Source organism: Stegostoma tigrinum, chromosome 26 (assembly GCF_030684315.1).
Source record: "Stegostoma tigrinum isolate sSteTig4 chromosome 26, sSteTig4.hap1, whole genome shotgun sequence".
Taxonomy (NCBI): domain Eukaryota; kingdom Metazoa; phylum Chordata; class Chondrichthyes; order Orectolobiformes; family Stegostomatidae; genus Stegostoma; species Stegostoma tigrinum.
This window is the reverse complement of record NC_081379.1, coordinates 43,002,714-43,023,399: the sequence shown is the minus strand read 5'-3', so window position 1 is coordinate 43,023,399 and position 20,686 is coordinate 43,002,714. Positions and strand designations below refer to the sequence as shown.

At 40.5% G+C, this 20,686-nt stretch overlaps 1 protein-coding gene and 1 long non-coding RNA gene across 4 annotated transcripts in view; both read left to right on the top strand.

The window, feature by feature from the left end:
- Positions 1-2,022: 2,022 nt before the first annotated feature.
- LOC125464256 (uncharacterized) lies at positions 2,023-14,665 on the top strand. 2 transcript variants are annotated; one of them, XR_007249993.2, is made up of 4 exons: positions 2,023-2,074; positions 5,721-5,894; positions 13,134-13,241; positions 13,896-14,665. It is a non-coding gene; the product is annotated as an uncharacterized LOC125464256 (long non-coding RNA). The 2 variants fall into 2 exon arrangements; XR_007249992.1 differs by lacking the exon at positions 13,896-14,665 and having other exon boundaries at positions 13,134-13,797.
- A 5,233-nt stretch (positions 14,666-19,898) lies between these two features.
- The window catches only part of zgc:63587 (uncharacterized protein LOC393431 homolog), a 134,248-nt gene continuing 133,460 nt past the window's right edge, over positions 19,899-20,686 (top strand). For both annotated transcript variants that reach the window (XM_048556193.1, XM_048556191.1), the window contains exon 1: positions 19,899-20,029. The gene's annotated coding sequence lies outside the window, so the exon portion shown is untranslated. The remainder of the gene's footprint in view (positions 20,030-20,686) is intronic.

The window sequence follows — 20,686 nt, the reverse complement described above, 5'->3', positions numbered from 1 at the left end:
ACTCATGGTGAGGGATTACTGAAACGGCTGCGCAGTGATATCAACAAGTTTCATTCCACCATCAGACATACCATGGGCTCCTCTTTAGAATCAATCTCATTTTTAAAATTCATTTGTGGACTTGGGCATTGCTGGCTGGCCAGCATTTCTTGCCCATCCCTAGTTGCCCTTGAGAAGGTGGTGGTGAGCTATCTTTTTGAACCATGCTTTTAGGGAGGGAATTCCAGGATTTTGACCTAGTGACAGTGAAGGAACGATGATATATTTCCGAGTCAGGATGATGAATGACATGGAGAGGAACTTGGAGGTGATGGTGTTCCCATATTTCTGCTGCCCTTGTCCTTCTCGATGGAAGTGGTTGTGGGTTTGGAAGATGCTGTCTGAGGACCTTTGGTGAATTTCTGCAGTGCATCTTGCAGATAGTACACACTGCTGCTACTGAGCATCGGTGGTGGACGGAGTGAATGCTTGTGGATATAGTGCCAATCAAGTGGGCTGCTTTGTCCTGGATGGTGTGGAGCTTCTTGAGTGTTGTTGGGGCTGCACTCATCCAGGCAAGTGGGGAGTATTCCATCACACTCCTGACTTATGCCTTGTAGATGGTGGACAGGCTTTGAGGAGTCAGGAGGTGAGTTACTCGCTGCAGTATTCCCAGCTTCTGGCCTGCTCTTGTAGCCTCTCTGTTAATGCGGTGAGTCCAGTTGAGTTTTTGGTCAATAGTAGCCTCTGCATGACATGTTAGATCATCGACACGGATACTACCATCACATGGGGGAACACTACCCACCACATACACAGCAGATATTCATGTGACTTAGCCAACATTGTCTATCTCATACACTGCAGGCAAGGATGTCCCAAGGCATGGTATCTCGATGAAACTATGCAGACGGTATGACAACAGATGAATGTACACTGTGCAACAATCACCAGACACGGTTGTTCCCTCCCAGTGGGGGAGCACTTCAGTGGTCAAGGACATTTGGCCTTGGTTTTTCGGGTAAAGGTCCTTCAAGGCGGACTTCGAGATACACAACAACAGAGTCACTGAGCAGAGGCTGGTAGCCAAGTTCAGTACCAATGAGGACGGCCTCAACCAGGATCTTGGATTCATGTCGCACTACAGGTGAACCCCCCCAAGTATGCTCTCTCAGACACACTCACACATACATATACACACACTCTCTCATATAAACATGCTCACAGAGACCCTCTTCCATACACATGCTTTTTTTCAAAAACAATCTCTCTCTGTCTCTCTCTCTCAAGCACGCACACACACATTCTCTCTCTCTGTCTTACACACAAATACGCACACACACATGCGCACACACACGCACTCGCACACACACACACACACACACACACACACACACACTTCAGAAAATTATCCAATTCTCTTTTGAATAGCTGAATGATTGCAGATCCTTGTCACTCATTACATAAGAAGTTTTTCCTCATGTCAGCACTCAAACATGCACATACACATATGGGGTGAATTTGCATTTGCAGATTTGTGATTACAGATACATTCTATGTTGTTGAAAAAGCACAGAATTTGTAGACAGTCAATTCCTATTTTAGAAATAAAACCAGTCTGAATCCAAGTTAATACATAGTCAGATTCTAAAATGGGCCTCTCACCTAAAATGCATTGTCTGACCTGAGATGTCACCTCTGGTATACTGATAAAGCTTATAGTTATCTTGGGACAGTGACTTGAAAGAAATTTTAGGATTTGCACTTTATTCCTTTCTAACTGATTAAAGATTTAACAGCCATCTTAGGTTTGTTCAATACATTGACATCAGTTATATGACACTTTGATCTTTTGCTTAAAAATTCTGCATCTGATGCTACTTCTCTGACACCTGAAGAAGAACGTTTGTGTCTTCAAATACACCTGTTGGACTATAGCCTGGTGTCATGTGATTTTTGACTTTGTCCACCTCAGTCCAATACCGATACCTCCACATCATTACCAATAACCATGTCACTAATCTGTATGTTGTGTTCCATTAGATCTACTCCAGACCTCAGTCCAGACTTGGTCCAAAAGAGCCCAGCCTCAGAGGTAAGGTGAAATTGACAATACCTGTCATTAGGGCAGGATTTGACGAAGTGTGCCAAAAAGAGGTTTTAGTAAAACTGAAGAAAATCAAATTGGGGAAGGATGGCTGGGAATGGTGGGGGAACTAGAGGATTCTGGGTAAACCATGCTGGAGGATGGGATAAAGTTGTGGCTCTATGGGGTGCTTCTTTTTTTGAGGCACTTTCAGTGTTGGAGCTGATTTCCTCAAATTGTAGCAGCAGTAATTACTGTTTTATAAGCTGTTGCATTGTTTTAGAACATTGGGGAAAGAAAAGATCAAAGCAATGGCATTTTAAAGAAGGAGGAAGGGAGACAATGGCAGTGACTACATGGTGCAACGCGGATCAGTAGAGAAAGAAACCTACACTGCAGTCTGACCCAGCAGTGAACCTTCATGGGTACTGCCTCTGCTGTTTCATTTTAAGTACCTCTGGACATTGTTTACTTTTCTTAGACAAACTCCAAACAGCAAAATTCGCAGCTGACTTTGGAAACACCTATGTGGGCAGATCACAACAGGGGATCAGCTAAGTGGCTAGTTTTTGTTTTGTAAATCTACAATAGTGAGTAGAGTGGATTCTTTTTGCTTATTGAGATAATGAGCTACCAGAGGAAGTGGTGGAGGCTGGTACAATTTCAACATTTAAAAGGCATCTGGAAGGGTGTATGAATAGGAAGGGTTTAGAAAAATATAGGCCAAGTGCTGGCAAATGGGACTAGATTTATCTTGGATATTTGGTCAGTATGGACGAGTTGGACCAAAAGGTCTGTTTCCACGCTTTATATCTCTATGATTCCATAACTCTCAATGACTATAATTCTTTGTACTTCAGAAAATTATCCAATTGTCTTTCAAGTAGCTGAATGAATCTGCCTCCACCATGCTCTGATTGCAGATCCTCATCATTCTTTATGTAAGTTTTTCCTCTTGTCACCTTGGCTTCTTTCCTCAATCATATTAAATCAATGTTTCCTAATTCTTGATTATGCAGTTAACAGAAATGGTTTTTCCCTACCTACTGTGCCCAAAGCCCTCGTGATTGTGGAAACTTCTATCAGCTCTGCTGTGAGTCTTCTCCAATGACAACAACTCTTGACATCTTCAAAAAATCCATGCAGCTTAAGTTCCCTATCCCTGGAACTATTCCCGGGAATCTTTTCTGTGCTTTCTCTAATGATTCAAATTCCTTCTAAAGTGTGGCACTCAGAACTCAGCACAATACTCCAGTTGAAGCCAAAAATAGGTTTTCATACATGTTCATAACCCCCTTGCTTTTATCCTCTATGTCCCTATTTATAAAATCCAGATCCCATTTTCTTTATTTATTGCTTTTTCAATCTCCGCTGCCACTTTGAATGATTTGTGGATATGTATGCTCAGAAACTGCTGTGACTCTTAGAATTATGTCCTTTAGTTTACATTGTATCTCCTCATTCTTCCTATGAAAATAAATCACCACACGTTTCTTTGCATTACATGTCATTTGGTAGTTATCTGCCCATTCCATAAGCCTGTTTAAGAGCTCTTGAAGTTTAAAACAACCCTCCTCAATTCACAATATTGTTAAGTATTTGTGTCAACTCCAGATTTAGTAAAAGTGTCCTGTACATCAAATAATTAATATAAATATCAAAAAAGCAGTCAGTTATCCCAACGACATTGTGATCATACAAGCTGAGTACAGGGAATTAGGGTATAAATTGAAATGTAGGGCCTAAGATTAGGGCCTTAGGACCCAATCTCAGGATTACCATCAGTGCCAAATGCTAGAGTGTGTAGAAATAATGAGCTATATTAGAGGAATAAGAGGCTGAAGAAATGTTGTAAGGGGAATGATGGTGCATATCAATTTTGTGGAAGATAGGACCAATGAAAACAGGATGGGTTGCATTTGGGCAGGACTGTGACCAATGTCTTCAGGGGGCTGTTTGCTAGTACTGTTATGGAGAGTTTAAATGAGAATGGCAGAAGGATGGGGATTCGACTGGGGAGATAGAGCAGGGGGAAACAACAACAGAAATGTCAGTCAGAAAAGTGAAAAGCAAACGTGAATGGCAGAAATAACAAAAGCAAGATACTAATGGGGCCATAGTGCAAAATAAAACCAAGATGACAAACAAGATTAAGAACAAAAGAAGTCTAAAGGCATCGGAACTTAATACTCAGTTAAGTCACAATAAGGTAAATGAATTAATGGCGCAAATAGATTACATGGTTGCAATATCAGAGACAATGCTGCAGGATGACCAAGGATGGGTACACCAAGAGGCAGAAAACATTAGAAGGGGTGTCTACAGGTCACCAGGCAGTAATCAAGATGCAAGGGAAGGCATTAAATAGCAGACTAGAACTGCATGCAATAAGGGTACAATTGTAATCATGTGTGACATTAATCTACATGGACAAACCAACCTAACAATGATACTGTGGAGAAGGATTTCCTGGAATGTATAGAAACATAGAAAAATAGGTGCAGGAGTCGGCCATTCAGTCCTTCAAGCATCACCACTATCCAATATGATCATGGCTGATCATGCAATTTGAGTATCCCATTCCTGCTTTCTCTCCGTACTCTTGATCCCTTTAGCAACAAGGGCTATGTCCAACCCCTCTTGAATATATCTAATGAACTGGTCCCAACAGCTTCCAGTGGGAGAGAATTCCACAAGTTCACAACACTCTGAGTGAAGAAATTCTTCCACATCTCAATCGTGAATGACTTACCTCTTATTCTTAGACAGTTCCCTAGTTCTGGACTTCACCAACATTGGGAATATTTTTCCCACATCTAGCCTGTCCAGTCCCATCAGGATTTTATATGTTGCCATGAGATTCCCCCTCATTCTTCTAAATACCAGTGAGTACAAGGCCACTCAGTCCAGCCTTTCCTCATCTGTTGGTCCTGCAATCCTGGGAATCAGTCTGGTGAAATTTCGCTGAACTTCCTCAATAGCAAGAATGTCCTTCCTCAGATGAGAGAACCAAAACTGCACACTGCGCTCAAGGTGTGGCCTCACCAAGGTCCTATATAACTGCAGCAAGACATCCTTCCTCCAATATTCAAATACTCTTGCTATGAAGGCCAGCATGCCATTAGCTTTCCTCACCACCTGCAGCAACTACATGCTAACATTCAGTGACTTTTCCACCATGAAAACTAATCTCATTGCACCTCACCTTCACCTAAACTGCCACCATTCAGGTAATAATCTGCCTTCCTGTTTTTGTGACCAAAGTGGATGACTTCCTATTTATTCACGTTACATTGCATTTGCCAAGTATTTGCCCACTCAGCCAATCTGTCCAAGTCATCCTGCATCCTCCTCACAGCACACACTGCCACCCAGCTTAGTATCATCTGCACATTTGGAGATATTGCATTCAATTGCTTTGTCCAAATTGTTAATGTATATTGTGAACAGTTGGGGTTCCAGCTCTGAACACTGCAGCTCCCCAATCATCCCTGCCTGTCACTCTGAAAAGGACCCGTTTATTCCAACTTTCTGCTTCCCGTCTGCCAACCAGTTCTATCCATATCAATACATTACCTCTGTATACTAAGAGGCTTGAGAGCTTATGGACAGTGCCGCCACAATTTTCGCTCTTACTTCCTTCAATATCCCTTAGATGAAAAGAGGGCCTGGAGATAGCATCATTTGGAGAGCGGGCCAAAGGAATCAAGAGTCTCAAGACTTGCACCAGTTACCTGGAACCAGACAAACATGCCACCCAGCTGCTTGAGACCAGCTCGTGCTGAATTCAGAAGGAGAGAGCAAAATACCGGAGAGAAAATCTGTAAAGGTAATGGTAAGAAACTGCTACAATATCTTAAAATTGCTGTAAATGAGAAAACATGATTTTTTAAGAAATAGCTGCACTTGAATTTGCTGGGAATTGGACTTGAACTGGCCTGGATTGAGGATTGGCTGTCTGACAGAAGGCAGAGAGTTGGGATAAAAGGCTCTCTAACAATGATACTGTGGAGAAGGATTTCCTGGAATGTATAGAAACATAGAAAAATAGGTGCAGGAATAGGCCATTCAGTCCTTCAAGCATCACCACTATCCAATATGATCATGGCTGATCATGCAATTTGAGTATCCCATTCCTGCTTTCTCTCCGTACCTCTTGATCCCTTTAGCAACAAGGGCTATGTCCAACCCCTCTTGAATATGTCTAATGAACTGGTCCCAACAGTTTCCAGGGGCAACCGGTGACGAGTGGTGTCCCGCAGGGTTCAGTGTTGGGGCGACAGCTGTTCACCTTATATATTAATGATCTGGATGAAGGGACTGGGGGCATTCTGGCGAAGTTTGCCGATGATACGAAGATAGGTGGACAGGCAGGTAGTATTGAGGAGGTGGAGAAGCTGCAGAAAGATTTAGACAGTTTAGGAGAGTGGTCCCGGAAATGGCTGATGAAATTCAATGTGAGTAAATGTGAGGTTTTGCACTTTGGAAAAAAGAATACAGGCATGGACTATTTTCTAAACGGTGAGAAAATTCGCATATCAGAAGTGCAAAGGGATCTGGGAGTGCTGGTCCAGGATTCTCTAATGGTTAACTTGCAGGTAGAGTCCGTAATTAAGAAAGCGAATGTAATGTTGTCGTTTATCTCAAGTGGGTTGGAATATAAAAGCAGCGATGTGCTTCTGAGGCTTTATAAGGCTCTAGTTAGGCCCCATTTAGAATACTGTGTCCAACTCTGGGCCCCACACCTCAGGAAGGACATACTGGCCCTGGAGCGTGTCCAGCGGAGATTCACACGGATGATCCCTGGAATGGTAGGTTTAACATATGATGAACGGCTAAGGATCCTGGGATTGTACTCATTAGAGTTTAGAAGGTTGAGGGGAGATCTAATAGAAACTTACAAGATAATGTATGGCTTAGAAGGGGTGGATGCTGGGAAGTTGTTTCCGTTAGGCGGGGAGACTAGGACCCGTGGGCACAGCCTTAAAATTAGACGGGGTAAATTTAAAACTGAAATGAGACGACATTTCTTCAGCCAGAGAGTGGTGAGCCTGTGGAATTCATTGCCACGGAGTGCAGTGGAGGCCGGGATGTTGGATGCCTTCAAAGCAGAGATCGACAAATTCTTGATCTCAAAAGGAATCAAGGGCTATGGGGAGAGTGCAGGGAAGTGGTGTTGAAATGCCCATCAGCCATGATTTAAATGGCGGAGTGGACTTGATGGGCCAAATGGCCTTACTTCTACTCCTATGTCTTATGGTCTTGAATTTAACTGAGGAACACCAAGAATAAGGGAAAATCAGGATCAATATAATAAACTAATACATATAGTAACATCCTCAGTATGTGTAGAGATTTGAGCTTGCCAGTTACCTGAATCTGTCAGTGGTGAGAAATACTCACGGTGGCTGGGAGAACACGACTCGCTGCTGCCACAAGATGACATTGCATTTTAAAAATGAGTGGTGAAAACCAATGGGTCCCGTTTGAACCTGGAAATTCTCACTCCAAATAAACAGTAGAACTTTTAAGGTCAGTCTTGAACTAGCTTTATTGATAACGTGAATGACATTATTGGCCAATTTGAACAGAAACAACTGCCTATTCTTGCTTTTCCTCAGAAAGATCCTGGTGTCGTTAAGCATTTTAACCTCCTTGTCCTTCTTGTAACAAACTGCTTTATCAACAACCTACTTTCTCCATCAAAAGGTCTAACGTTGGGCTGTCTGTTGATTAATTGCATAATTGTCAACACCATTTATGACTCCTCAGGTACAGAGGCAATTTTCATTTAAATACAGCAAAATGTGTCCAATATTCAGGCTTGGACTGACAAAAGGTAAGTTAAATTCATGCCACATAAGTGTCGGATAACTACCATCGCCAAAAAGAAAGAATCTGACCCTTGTCCGTTGACATTCAATGGCAATACCATTGCTGAATCACCCAGCCTCAACATCCTGAGGTAATACCATTGAGCAGAATCCAAACTGGACTAGCCATAGAAATACTGTGCACAAGAGCATGAGTGAAGCATGGAATCTTCCAGCAACTCATTTTTTAACTTCCAAAAGCATGGCCACAAGGCATAAGTCAGGGATACGCCCCACTTGCCTGGATGAGTATAATTCCAACAACACTCAAGAAGCTTGACACCCTCCAGCATAAAGCAGCTGCATGTTTGGCATCATATCATCAAGCATTCACTCTTACAAAACCATTGCACAGCAGCATTGTGTACCAGATGCACTGCAAAAATTCACCAAGAAAATACCTCCCAAACCCGTGACTACCACTCTAGAACAGAAATGGCAGTAGATGGATGGGGAACACCACTTACAACTTTCCCTTTCAAAGCCACTCACCATCTGACTGGGAACTAGATTGCCTTTTCTTCATTGTCACTTGGTAAAACCCTGGATTTGCATTGTGCATGTAGCCACAACAAATGCATTGAAGTGGTTAAAGAAGGAAGATCGTATCTTCTCCAGCATAACCACAGATAGGCAATAAATGCTTGCCCTGCCATACGGAGCAAATGCAAAGGGCTGAGTGGCCTACTTGTGCTCCTAATTTGCATGCTCGTCTCTGTGTTTCTATTTTTGTGCTGACATCACTATGTTACAGGGACATTTACTGAAATGTTTAACTAAAATCTTATTATCTTATGAAACCTTAAGACTGCAATTTCCAGAAAAGATTTAGAACACTTTTGTGTTACTATCCCAATGGTATTTAATTTTACCAATATCCCTTTTATTACATCCAGACTGACATAGGTCGTTTCATTAATAGAAATAACAGCCTTACTGCTGGGATTGGTTAGGATTCCAGAATCCTCATAATACTTTAAACTTCTGTTCAAAGATAAAAGGTAGTTTCCATAACTGGATCAAATTTGGTGAGAAGCTGAAAGTTGCCCCTTATGTATGCGATATATCAGATAAGATTGGTGGCTTTTCGCATTATGTACCAAAAGGAATTCTGCACATAAATCACACTTTAATTTACAATCAGTGCCCAATCAAATAGGTTTTGTTTGGCAGCCGACCATCTCACAAAGTGATGGTATGTGCTTGGAGGTCACCTCTGGATTAAACATGATTTGGTCTGAACTAGGATCCTCACTCTGGCATGGCAGTCTCTGTTAAATCTGTTGCAGGTAATATACCGAGGAGCTACAAGACTCACTGGCTGCCTTCTCTAAAGAAAAGGGGTCTCTCTCATTCACTTTGACTTTTATTACCTCTGCAGATCATCAGTCATTATCTCCTTGCTGTCTCTGTCAATGTCTGTGATTTTCTTACCTAATTTGTGGGTGTCCTTATAGTTAAGGTGGGAATATCCAGTCAGTTTTGACCCACTGTGTGATTCATGTACAGAAGGTCTTTTGGTCTATGTAATGTGTCAAGCCACCAATCTTATCTGATTTATCACATACATAAAGGGGAACTTTTAGGCTCTCGGCAAACTTGATCTACTTATGAAAACTAACTTTTGACTTTGAACAGAAGTTTAAAGTGTTTTGAGGATTCTGGAATTGCAACCAATTCCAGCAGTAAGGTTGTTATTGTTGTTAATGAAACAATCTGTATCGGTCTGGATCAGTTTGTGTAAGTTGTGCCTGAGTGAGAGGTTGGTTAAAGCCCTATTCCAAATCTTGAGCACATAACCTACACTGGCACTCCACGAAAGGAGTGATGCATTATCAAATGATGCCAACCTTACACTGATAGATATTAAACTGATGTCGTTTATGCCTGTTTTATTAGTTCAGGCAGATATTATAGATGCTGTAGTAAATTCTATAAGTATTTCTACTTAAGTAATTTCTTCAAACCACCTTATTTAAATCAGGTAGGCATGTTCTATTGCTTTGGAACCAGCTTATTTGATGATCCTTCAAATTGTCACCTCGAGTACCATGACTAGATGCCCAATATTCAGTTTTGGAAGAGTTTAACCCTCTTGGACAGTTAAACATTGGGAAGGCTAAATGCATCATTTTTGGCCCAAGTTCTGCTCCCTAGTCAATCTAAGTGTGAACCAGTTTGCAGACTCCATGTTCTTTTGAGCTCTGATCAGTACACTTCTTATACTACCTCCCACCTCGACTGCTTACAGTCAAGACCACAATAATTCTGAATTCTGCCTTTACTGCTGAGGCCCTAATCACATCACATTTCTCCACTTCTTCTTGCCAGCCATCTTTAACACCTCCATGAACTCCAACTTCTCCAAAACTCTGCTGCACATCTCTCCCTCTGTACCTACTGTTTATCCATCACCTCCATTCTCACTAACCTATAGTATTAGTTCCTTATCACTCAAAACAAACTCTTCATCTTTAAATCATGCCTGAATCATGGCCTTCACAGTGTTAGCAACATAATTTTCAAATAATGAAGTTCTACTCTCTAGAGTTTCATCCCAAAACACCTGAAAATATATAACTGATAAAGTAGTGGATCATCCTACTAATCTCCACTTTTCTGGGTTGGCATTAGTATTCTATTAGCATATCTCAAAGATGTATTATCATTTTTTATACCTGTAGCATTTTATAATGTATTTTAATCCACTATATAGCAGGGTACTGAATTAATTCAATTAATATGAAGGAGGTTGAAAATCTGCATCAGTCACTGAAATCACGTTCCTGCGTAGTTAACATGTTGCATATAGTATTGAGTTTATTGTGGGGAAGTTTGTTTGATACAGGAGGGAAGTCATTAATTCATATTTGCGAGATTTGTTCAGATTGGCGGGTTTTTGAATATTAAGAAATCAAAAACAATTACTTATGAAAATTGTTTTATTGTGGCAGAGTTGTGAAGTATATTCATTTTCTATCATTTTAAAGCTTAATTCCTTTTATAAAAATATAATTAATTATTCTTTTACTGGTGATAAATTTGTATCACAGTCAAAACTGTGACATATCAAGATAATGGGCTATCACCTTCACTTGCTATGAGCTCAATTTGATACAAGTGAGCAGATTGTTAGGGCCGTTCAGAGGGCAGATCTGAGGTGGGAGTGTAATTATACCAAGCACAGCAGGTTTCTTTCCCTGAAAAGGATATCGTGGACATGTTGGATTTTTTTGACAATCCAATAGCCTCAGTTGAGCTCTGACAGGTTTTCTAACAGAATTCAAAATTATCGTGCAGAGATTTCAATTCATGTCACGTGAACTTTTAATTCAGATCTTTGAAGTACCTGTGCATTGGCGAAATCATTGCAACTGGAACATTTTATAGCTGCTGCAGCTTGGGATGTTAAGTGAAGATCCTTCCTGCTCTGGGTTTTCACACTGGTTTACTGGTTAAGTCATTGAGGATGTCCTGTTTTATTCAACATACACTTTTCAAAGATAAACAGTGATTCAAATTAACTTTGAACAAAGATGTTTGAAGATGTGGTAGAAAGCAATAGTTAATTCTGGCAATGGAGTGAGATTAGGGTGTGGTTAAGAACTGCATACTTTGAATTATATCTCTGAATCATTAATCACTGGCAAAATTTATATAAACCAGGGACATTTTATATTCTTACCACTTTTTTTCCCAGAAGTGTGGGTGAGGAGTGAAGGTCAGTGCAAAAAGGGAGGTTCCCTGTTAGTTCAGCAAATTTATGCATTAAGTAGCTGAACAGATACTCCAGGGTGGTCCCCACTTTAGTTCCCTGTTTGTGCTAAGTTAACTGATCTCAGCAAGGTTGTTGGGGAGGCACTAGAACTGACCACAATACCCTTGGGGCTATTACGGTAAATCAGAGTCTGTTAAAGGACTGGACTTTCCACAACTAGTTACCAAATTTTCTGCCACAACTTTGGCAGGACATTGGCAAAAGTTGGCTGTTATGCCATTTCTTTGGAGATTACTAATGAACTGCAATCACAATTGCAGCAGATTGGAGAAGCCCTGCAGAGGTTCAAGGCCACTGGATGAAGCTGTTATACTACAATGTTGAGCTGATGAGGACAGGTTTGAACTTAGTTGCAATTGTCCAGTTGAAACCAATTAATAATATTCATTTTAGGAGCAACAGGAAACATTGGAACACAGAAAAGGTAGTAGGACAAAAAACCCTCAGATCTGCTCTTCCATTTGAGATAATGGCTGATCATCTACCTCCATCTGTGCTATCTCCATATCCATTGTTACTAATATCTAAAACTCTATCCACCTCTTTCTTGAATTACTCAATTGACCTTCCATTGTTCTGCACTCTAAAGACTCCCTGCTGTCTGAGATAAGAAATTGCTCCTTATCTCAATCCTAAATGGTTTTCCCCTTGTTCTGAAATTGTATCCCCAGTTGTTACACGGCAGGAGAAACATCTTCATCTATCCACCCTGTATGGTCTTTTAAGAATTTTGTAAGATTCAATGAAATCACCTACTGCTCCCATTTTCCATGTTTCAACGGCTTCCGATTCACTGGCATCTCAATTTTATAATTCTCTTCTCCCACAGTCTCACTTGTTCCCACTTCTGCACCTCCTCCAGCCACACAGCTCTCAGAAAACTCAGATTATTCTAAATATAAATGTAGCCTCTTATGTAGCATTCATTTCTTTTATTCCAAAGTGACCAATTCATTGCCATGTAAACCCTATGGACTTGAATTTTGTCCCAAACTCCCTCTGTACGTCTCTCTTCATTTAAGATGTTGCTTGAAACCTACTTTTTTGAAGAAGTTGTTAAAATGTTGTCAATCGACTCACATTCATTTTTTTGTCATGTGACATGCTTTTGAACTTCTACTTTGTTAGAGGCACAGATAAATGGAAATTGTAACTGTAGTAAATCATAAACCAATTACTGGATGAAGTCAGGTTTGAGTTTTAAATACCATATAGTGGATTATAGGAGAAAATGGAAACTGAAGAGTTAAGCAACTTCAGTTGGAAAGAATGAGTTAAGTAGATGTGATGTTTCTGCACTCCAATACAATGTAATGTAAACTCTCAAAGATTTTGTGGATCATTCTACGTTCATTGTTAAAAAATTGTTTATCTTGCATTCCCCAACAATGGTGAAATTCTGTTATTTTTCCTCAAGGTTTCATCTGAAAAATCAAAGATTTCTCATCATAAGCCTCAGATATTGAACCAACTACTGTGGCACTGTGGCAAGAGGCAACAGTGGCTTTGCAACTGGATGAAAATGGTGAATGGATGGCAACAGATGGATTGTTAGATGGATCCTGCTAGAAACAATACAGCCTGAAATAGTAACAATAAAGAGCAGTGGATCTGTGAGGAAAATGCACATTCATCCTGAAGTTGGAAAACAAGACGCTTGTGACAGTGTTTCGTTTTCTAATCTCTTTCTTGGTTTGTTATTTTACTGCTGACTGTTATCGCTATTTTGTTTCCTGACTAAGACACAGAGTTACTTTCATTCCACTTTTTTTTTCTGTCTTGATCTTTCCTTCTGCTCAAACAGCTTTTTGGAAATTGTCTGCTTTTAATATTTTTGCTACTTCATGTTCTCCTCCGATCTCAGGATCAGGGGGGTTCTGCACTTGCTGCCACAAAGCAGTGATGAAATCTGTGTAAAGTGATGTCTACTCCCCTCCCCACAATTCACATTTGCAAGAATCATGCTGGCATACAGCTTATGAATTGCTGGATATCAGCTAGATCTTGTCCAAATATTAACCTTCAAGCACAAGACCAAGGAGTAAATGCCATTAAGCTCTTTGTCTTGCTGATATAGAGGATACAAGGGAAGCAAACGGGGAGTGGGGGGCGGGGGTGGAAAAGCTAAGAATTATCCTTTCATTTTCCTTTTCATCAATTGGCTGATTATTTCTTGCAGACAGCAATGGATGTTGTTTTACTGATCAAGGGAAACAAAGGATAAGTTTTACTTTCCACCTAAAGTTTGGATGTCAAGACCCGATGCACCTTCAGAACATCAGTTAAAAATATCCCTAACTGGCTGCTCATCTGAGATCAATAGAATATTCAAGTAATAAAGGTACCTCCTGGTTAAAATTGTTGCACCACACTTGCTGCATGTGCTCAGGTTCTAACTTCTAACTTGCCAGATCCTACGAAACAATTGGACCGCTGGCTGTGTCTATTGTGCTTCTTTTTTGTATTAACACATATTTAAAATGGCAAAGTTCTAAGCAGGATATCAGTTTCAAGAGTTGCTGAGAATATACAGAAATTAGTTTCTCATCAAAACCAGAATCACTGGAAAATCCAATAGTTGACAGCAATGTTTTCAAAATGAGCTACCTGTCACAAGTTAATCATTATCTGCTAAATGACAAAATCACCATTCTTTTAATGTTGCCCTTGTAAATAATCTTACAAATCCCTAGTCTCTATTCTATTAGTCCTCGGACTATTCTAATTTATTGATATAAAAGACTTAGACGTACATGCTTGCTGTAGTTATGTTTTTGATACAATTTTGTTTCAATTTTTCTCATGCCGACGTTAATAATCACGTTTCCTGTGCAATTTAGTCACACTGTAATGTCTGACTAGTAGTGCTGCAGTGATCCTCAGAATGCCATAGATCCTTATCCTCCCTTGTAAGAATACTGCAATGATTCATTCATGTACTTCGCAAATTCCTGATAAAGCTTTGCTGTTTACTGATATTTTGTTTATCTAAGAAGTCTTAAAAGAAATCAAAGCAGTATAAAGATAAGGACAGATGTATAACTTCAAAATTACAGCAGAGGTGCTCATTGATCAATTGGTCTTGTTTAATTTGTCTTGACTCTCCATGTATCATACCATATGAGATCTGCCACCATATGCAAATAGTAGTGGTCAAAATTAAATAATGCAGTTCAAATAGCATGATGACCCATATGTGTCTAACACAAATGTACTTAAAAACTGGTCCACAAACTGGACCAAAATGCAAACAGCTGATATGCAATGGCACAGCTGAGGCCATAGAAGAGATCAGCTAGAACCCTCATCACAAATCACACACAGATGTCACAGAACTAGACTGGTTCCCATGCTTGCAGCACAAGTTGTCACAAGCAACAACATAGTTTTATATGCATGACAAATGTTGCCGTTACAACATGCAACTGTAAATTTGCTTGTGAGGAAGTTACATTGCACTCAGAAAATAATGGGAAGCTGGAACTCACTGCTTGTAAGAGAGGAAGAGGCAGAAAACCTCATAATGTTTAAGTAGTATTTAGATGTTCACTTGTGACAGGCACAGAGGGCTATGGGCCAAGTGCTGGTAAATAGGAATAGGATATTTTTGTCTGGCACAGACTTGATGATCCAAATGGCCTCTTTTTGATCTGTAGACCTCTATGACGCTATAGGACTGGAAAGAAAGTTGTCAGGACTTTCCAGTGAATGTGGCAAACAACACAACATTGAAGCTTGTGATCAGTGATAATGGGAACTGCAGATGCTGGTGAATCCAAGATAACAAAGTGTGGAGCTGGATGAGCTGCACCTCCATTTCCTACCTACTAACCACATCCCGCCCCCTTGACCTGTCCGTCCTCCCCGGACTGACCTATCCCCTCCCTACCTCCCACCCATACTCTCCTCTCCACCTATCTTCTCCTCTATCTATCTTCACTCCCCCTCTCTCCCTATTTATTCCAGAACCCTCACCCCATCCCCCTCTCTGATGAAGGGTCTAGGTCCGAAACATTAGCTTTTGTGCTCCTAAGATGCTGCTTGGCCTGCTGTGTTCATCCAGCTCCACACTTTGTTATCATAACATTGAAGCTTTCCAGCTCAGAACTATGCTTCGGCTCAATAGGGTCTGATTAAAGTAGTGCGACTCTTTCCATTCATTCTGATGAACATTTTGTGGAGGCAAGCCAAAGTGCTTGTGCTAGTACCAGTAATTCTTTCCTTGCACCTATGTCCTGCTTAAGTGATGCACAGATGAAAACATTTGAGCATCCTATTTATGTAGCACATATGACATAAAACATTCTCAAAGATTTTACAGGGAAATTACAAATCAAACTTTGTCATTGAGCCACATTAAGAATAATTAAGGCAGATGACAAAAGCTTGGTCAAAGAGGTAGGTATTAAGGAATGTGATGCGCAGGGAAAGACAAATAGAGAGGTAGAGAGGTTTCCGGAAGAATTCCTACAGTTTAAGGCCTTGGCAGTTGAAGCACAGCCAACAACGGTGAACTAATGCAAATTGGGCATGTTCAATATTGGGCTGGGGGGATTATAATGATTGCAATGAATAAGGGCTTGAAAACCAGAATAAGAGTTTTAAAACCAAGGTATTGCCAATGTAGAAAAAAGTACAGGACTGATGAGTGAACAGGACTTGATGCAGGACATAAGCAACAAAGTCTTGTGCCATCTCAACAAGTCATGAGAAATGATAATTAATTGTTTTATAAGCTATACTTTCTTGTTTAAGTTTTAAAATTGACTTTACTGGGCTAGAACACAACCACCGCCAATCACATGATGCAAACTGACGACAATTTCAGGAAAATTCCAAACAGAGTTACCAGGAAAAAGCTAAAACTGCTATCCTCCTGAAATCTCACAAACCTTCCAATGAGTTGACATTGCAGTCAAGCCAACACTAAAGAGCAATGAACATTATATCTCTCCTGCAGGGACTGAAAACAAATGAAAATTATTAAAAATAATATAATAATATAATAATAATATGAAAATTATTAAAACTCATCATACCTGAAGAGGAAGTAATGGCTCATTATTTATCTCAGGCAACAAACAGTGTGTTTAGACTGGGGGAATAGAAGCATTACTTTAGCATTGTCGTGGAGGTGCTAATGATTGCATTTACCACTTAATACATGATCAAAGCAGTAGAAACCAACGGTTTAGAGTTTGCTGCTAACATTGAGTCTGCTTGCAAAACCCTATGCAGAAAATCAGATTCCAAGCTGAGCCACATCTGCCTCAAGCTCAATACCTGCTCAGTCTAGTTCTTGGAAGATTCCAATAATTGCAGGAACATTGGATTAAGTCTGTAAACAATGATCTTGTTGTTTCTTTATCAAATTCAAAAGGAATTTTGAAACTTCAGCCAACTGCACCGACTTGAATTCAAACACCTACAGAAAATAACCTTCACTGGGCAATCACTTTCTCAACTCATAAAAAGTCACATGAACTAACATACATACATTTAATTTATGTTATTCTCAATTGTAATCTTTTCCCTTCATTTTTATTTCTTCCTTGTCTGCTTTTATATGTTGTGACAATCATCCACCAATTTTGAATGCATGAAAAAATGATACTTCTGTTGTAAATCTTAATAAGAGTTTGTTGCACATCATTTAAAAAATTGAACTTCACAATCAGAGGGTTTCAGAGAAACAAAGACACCCTATTTCAAAGGGAACTGAATGATATGTTTTTTAAAAAATTCAACTTACAGACATATCAGAAGAAAAATGAAATAATGCAAATTGTCACCTTTGCCCTTTCCTTGACTCTTGGTTGACTGCAGCTTCCAGATAATAGAATGCAGTTGGCTGGCCATGAGTCTATTGGAATTGTCAAGTCCAGAGGCAACAAAAGCATGGAATATGGTTTCAGTAACATGCAGCACCATGCAATATTATTAAGGTGGGAAAAATGACACATGGCATGAGGCCAGAAGCTAATTTTTAGGTCAAATATGACACCAAGGCTGCAAGCAGTCTGATTCACCTCCAAACATATGCCAGACAGAGGGATGGGCTCAAGTGACTACAGAATAGAATCTATGGCGTGTGCTGAAGTCTTCCCAATATTTAGCTGCAAAAAAATTTCTGCTCATCCTGTACAGAAGGCTGACAACTTAGACAGCATCGAAGAGTTCAGAGAAGAGATGGCAGGATGGAGTTGGCTGCTCAGTGTCTGTACAGAAACTGATGCTGATGTTTCAAGATAAGAAATAAGAGGGAGCCAAGCATGGATTCTTAGAGGACACCAAAAGGTAATGGTGCAAGAGAAGCAGTGAATCTCTGTGGTTAGATAAGAATGGAATCAATTGCTATAGTTGCACAAAGCTGCATGATGATGTATAGAGGTTTAAAATACTGGCGGAGATCTGTAGCTCGGAATGTGGATGAAGTTGTTGACTTGCTCGCCAGGCTGGCTTGTTTTTGTTCAAACGTTTCGTCATCGTGCTAGGTGACATTATCAGTAGAGCTGCTGATGAAGCAATGTTATTCTACTCCGCCTGAAATTTATACACTCCGCTCCCTTATGGTGAGTACCGTCATTTCCAGTTTTGATCTGTACGGGTTTATATATGGGGTCCAATTCTATATGTTTGTTGATTGAAGTATGAGTGGAGAACCATGCCTCCAGGAATTCCCATGTGTATCTATGTTTGGTTTGGGGTACTATGGTTACTTTGTCCCAGTTGAACTGATGGCTTTCATTGTCTGAATGTTAAGGAGAGTTCATCGTGCTGTTTTGCTGCTAGCTGATGTTCGTATACACAGTATAAATTCCAAGCTGAGCAGAATAACATCGCTTCATCGGAGGCTCCACTGATGATGTCACCTAGCATGGTGACAAAACGTCCGAACAAACGGCTCAGCGAGCAAGTCAACAACCGATGTGTAGAGGTGTTTGGGAAGGATATTGTAGTAACCATGGTCAAAGGCTGCTGACAGATCAAGAATGGAAAGTTTGCTTTTGTCGTCATTTAGAATATATTCTGTGACTTTGAAAAGTCATTTCACTAGTGGCAGGTCAGAAATCAGATTGGATAAATTCAGAGGTAGCGTTCCAGGTAAAAGCAGCATGGAATTAAGAGGTGATAAAACATTCAAAAACCCTGGAATGGAAAGGAAGTTTGAAGGGTGGTGCTACATTTCGCAAAGGTAGAGATTTTTTGTTAAGGAAAGCAGTGATGGCAGAAAATTTGAAAGAAGAGTAAAGTACCTGAGGCAGGTCAATCAACCATTAACAATATCGGCTAGCATGGGAGTCAGAAAGGGAGTTGGTCGTCAGTAATTTAAATGGATGAAGGCAAATGGTAGGAGTAGGGTTTCACAGATAAGCTGAGTTAGGAGAAAGCATTACGGGAGACTGGAGAGTCACTCAAGAATGATGCAATTTAAGGACCAGTGTAATGAAACATTTTCAGGGAAGTTTGACCTGGTGAGGTGGAAAAGGGAGGACACTGCCAGCATCAGCCAGTTGGCAGTCCCAAACACAGTGATAAAAATATCCATGAGCTCCTCTCACTTATAGATGGAGACAAGGTTCAAGAACATGTAATGTTTGGAGTTTCATTCCCAAAGAGAAAATAAGACAGGATGACCTTTGTTATCCAGGATAATCCAGGAAAAGTGTGCTCCATTAGCAAACAAGAGTAGGTCTACATAGTATATTATGTATTCCAGCCTTATGTGGTGATGAATGGCTAAGCCAGTGGTCCAGCAATGCATCTGGTCATAGTCCAAAGGATTTCAGCATTTTACCACCTGCCTCTCATAAACTCAAACTGTTAAACATCCATTTTTGTATAACCATAACCATAAGAGCGTGCAAATAAAAAATAAAACGCACTTTTGAATGACACTATGAATTTCAAATTGGGTTATTTGAAGTAATATCCTGGTGATTATTGTATTGTTCCAGAGTAATGGGCCTAGTGTTTCGAGTATGGTGGGCCTCTCTCCTGTAATTGGAAATGCTTTCTGATTTAAGAGGACAGAGGGGGAACTGATTCACCTCAGATACAGATCTAAAAGGGTGAGCAAACCAAAATAGAATATACCACCATACAACCAGTAGCTACCCACCGTGAGGGCTGTCGGGACACTGGATGAATGATAGCGTGGGGCGTATCGGGATAGCGGAGGTACGTCGGCGTAGAGACTGATGGGATATCAGCTGAGTGTCTGATAATTCGGCTCCTTGCTCCGAGTGAGTTTATCGTGTGGCCTCAGTGAAACGAGTTACATAGAGCTGAAGGCACTGGCTTAACTGTCGGGTATGTACTTTGTAGCGTCGTCGGTTGCGAAGGCGTGGAGTTACCTTGAGGCTATGACATGAGCGGCTGAACACAGAGAGCCATAGGATAAAGAACACACCCGCCTGAGAGAGGAATGTGGGAGGGATTGGAGTACGGAGGGATGGGTGGGGGAGTGGAGGAAGAGGGGGAGAAAAGAGCTAACGTGAGAAAGAAAGAAAGAAAGGCTTAAGGTGAGGAACGGGAAAGAGAAACTACGGAATAGAGTGAAACAAGAAAGTTCCTAGTAACTTCATTCTTCATCACCTCTCTGTGTTTAATCTGTACATCACTATCTTCCCTCATTCGACTCCTGTCTTTCCGAAACAATCAGCATTACCCCTCCATCAGCTTGTTTGACATTGTAGTCATCTCTGTTACCCATTTGTGGTAGTGGTTTGTATTATGTGAGGATGATATCCAATTCAGCTCAACTGTGACTATGCCCAACTGCTAGTGGACATCAAATTCTGGAACTCAACGTCAGCAAGACTAAAATAAACCTCTTGTACCCTTCAATGTACATCTTTGGTGCTAATTCTTATGGTCTCACCTGTTTGTTCAGACTAATGCCAACTCTGGTTCATCTGAAAGAGAAAACTCCATGTGTAGAGCACTATTTACATGTTCCAGATGTCC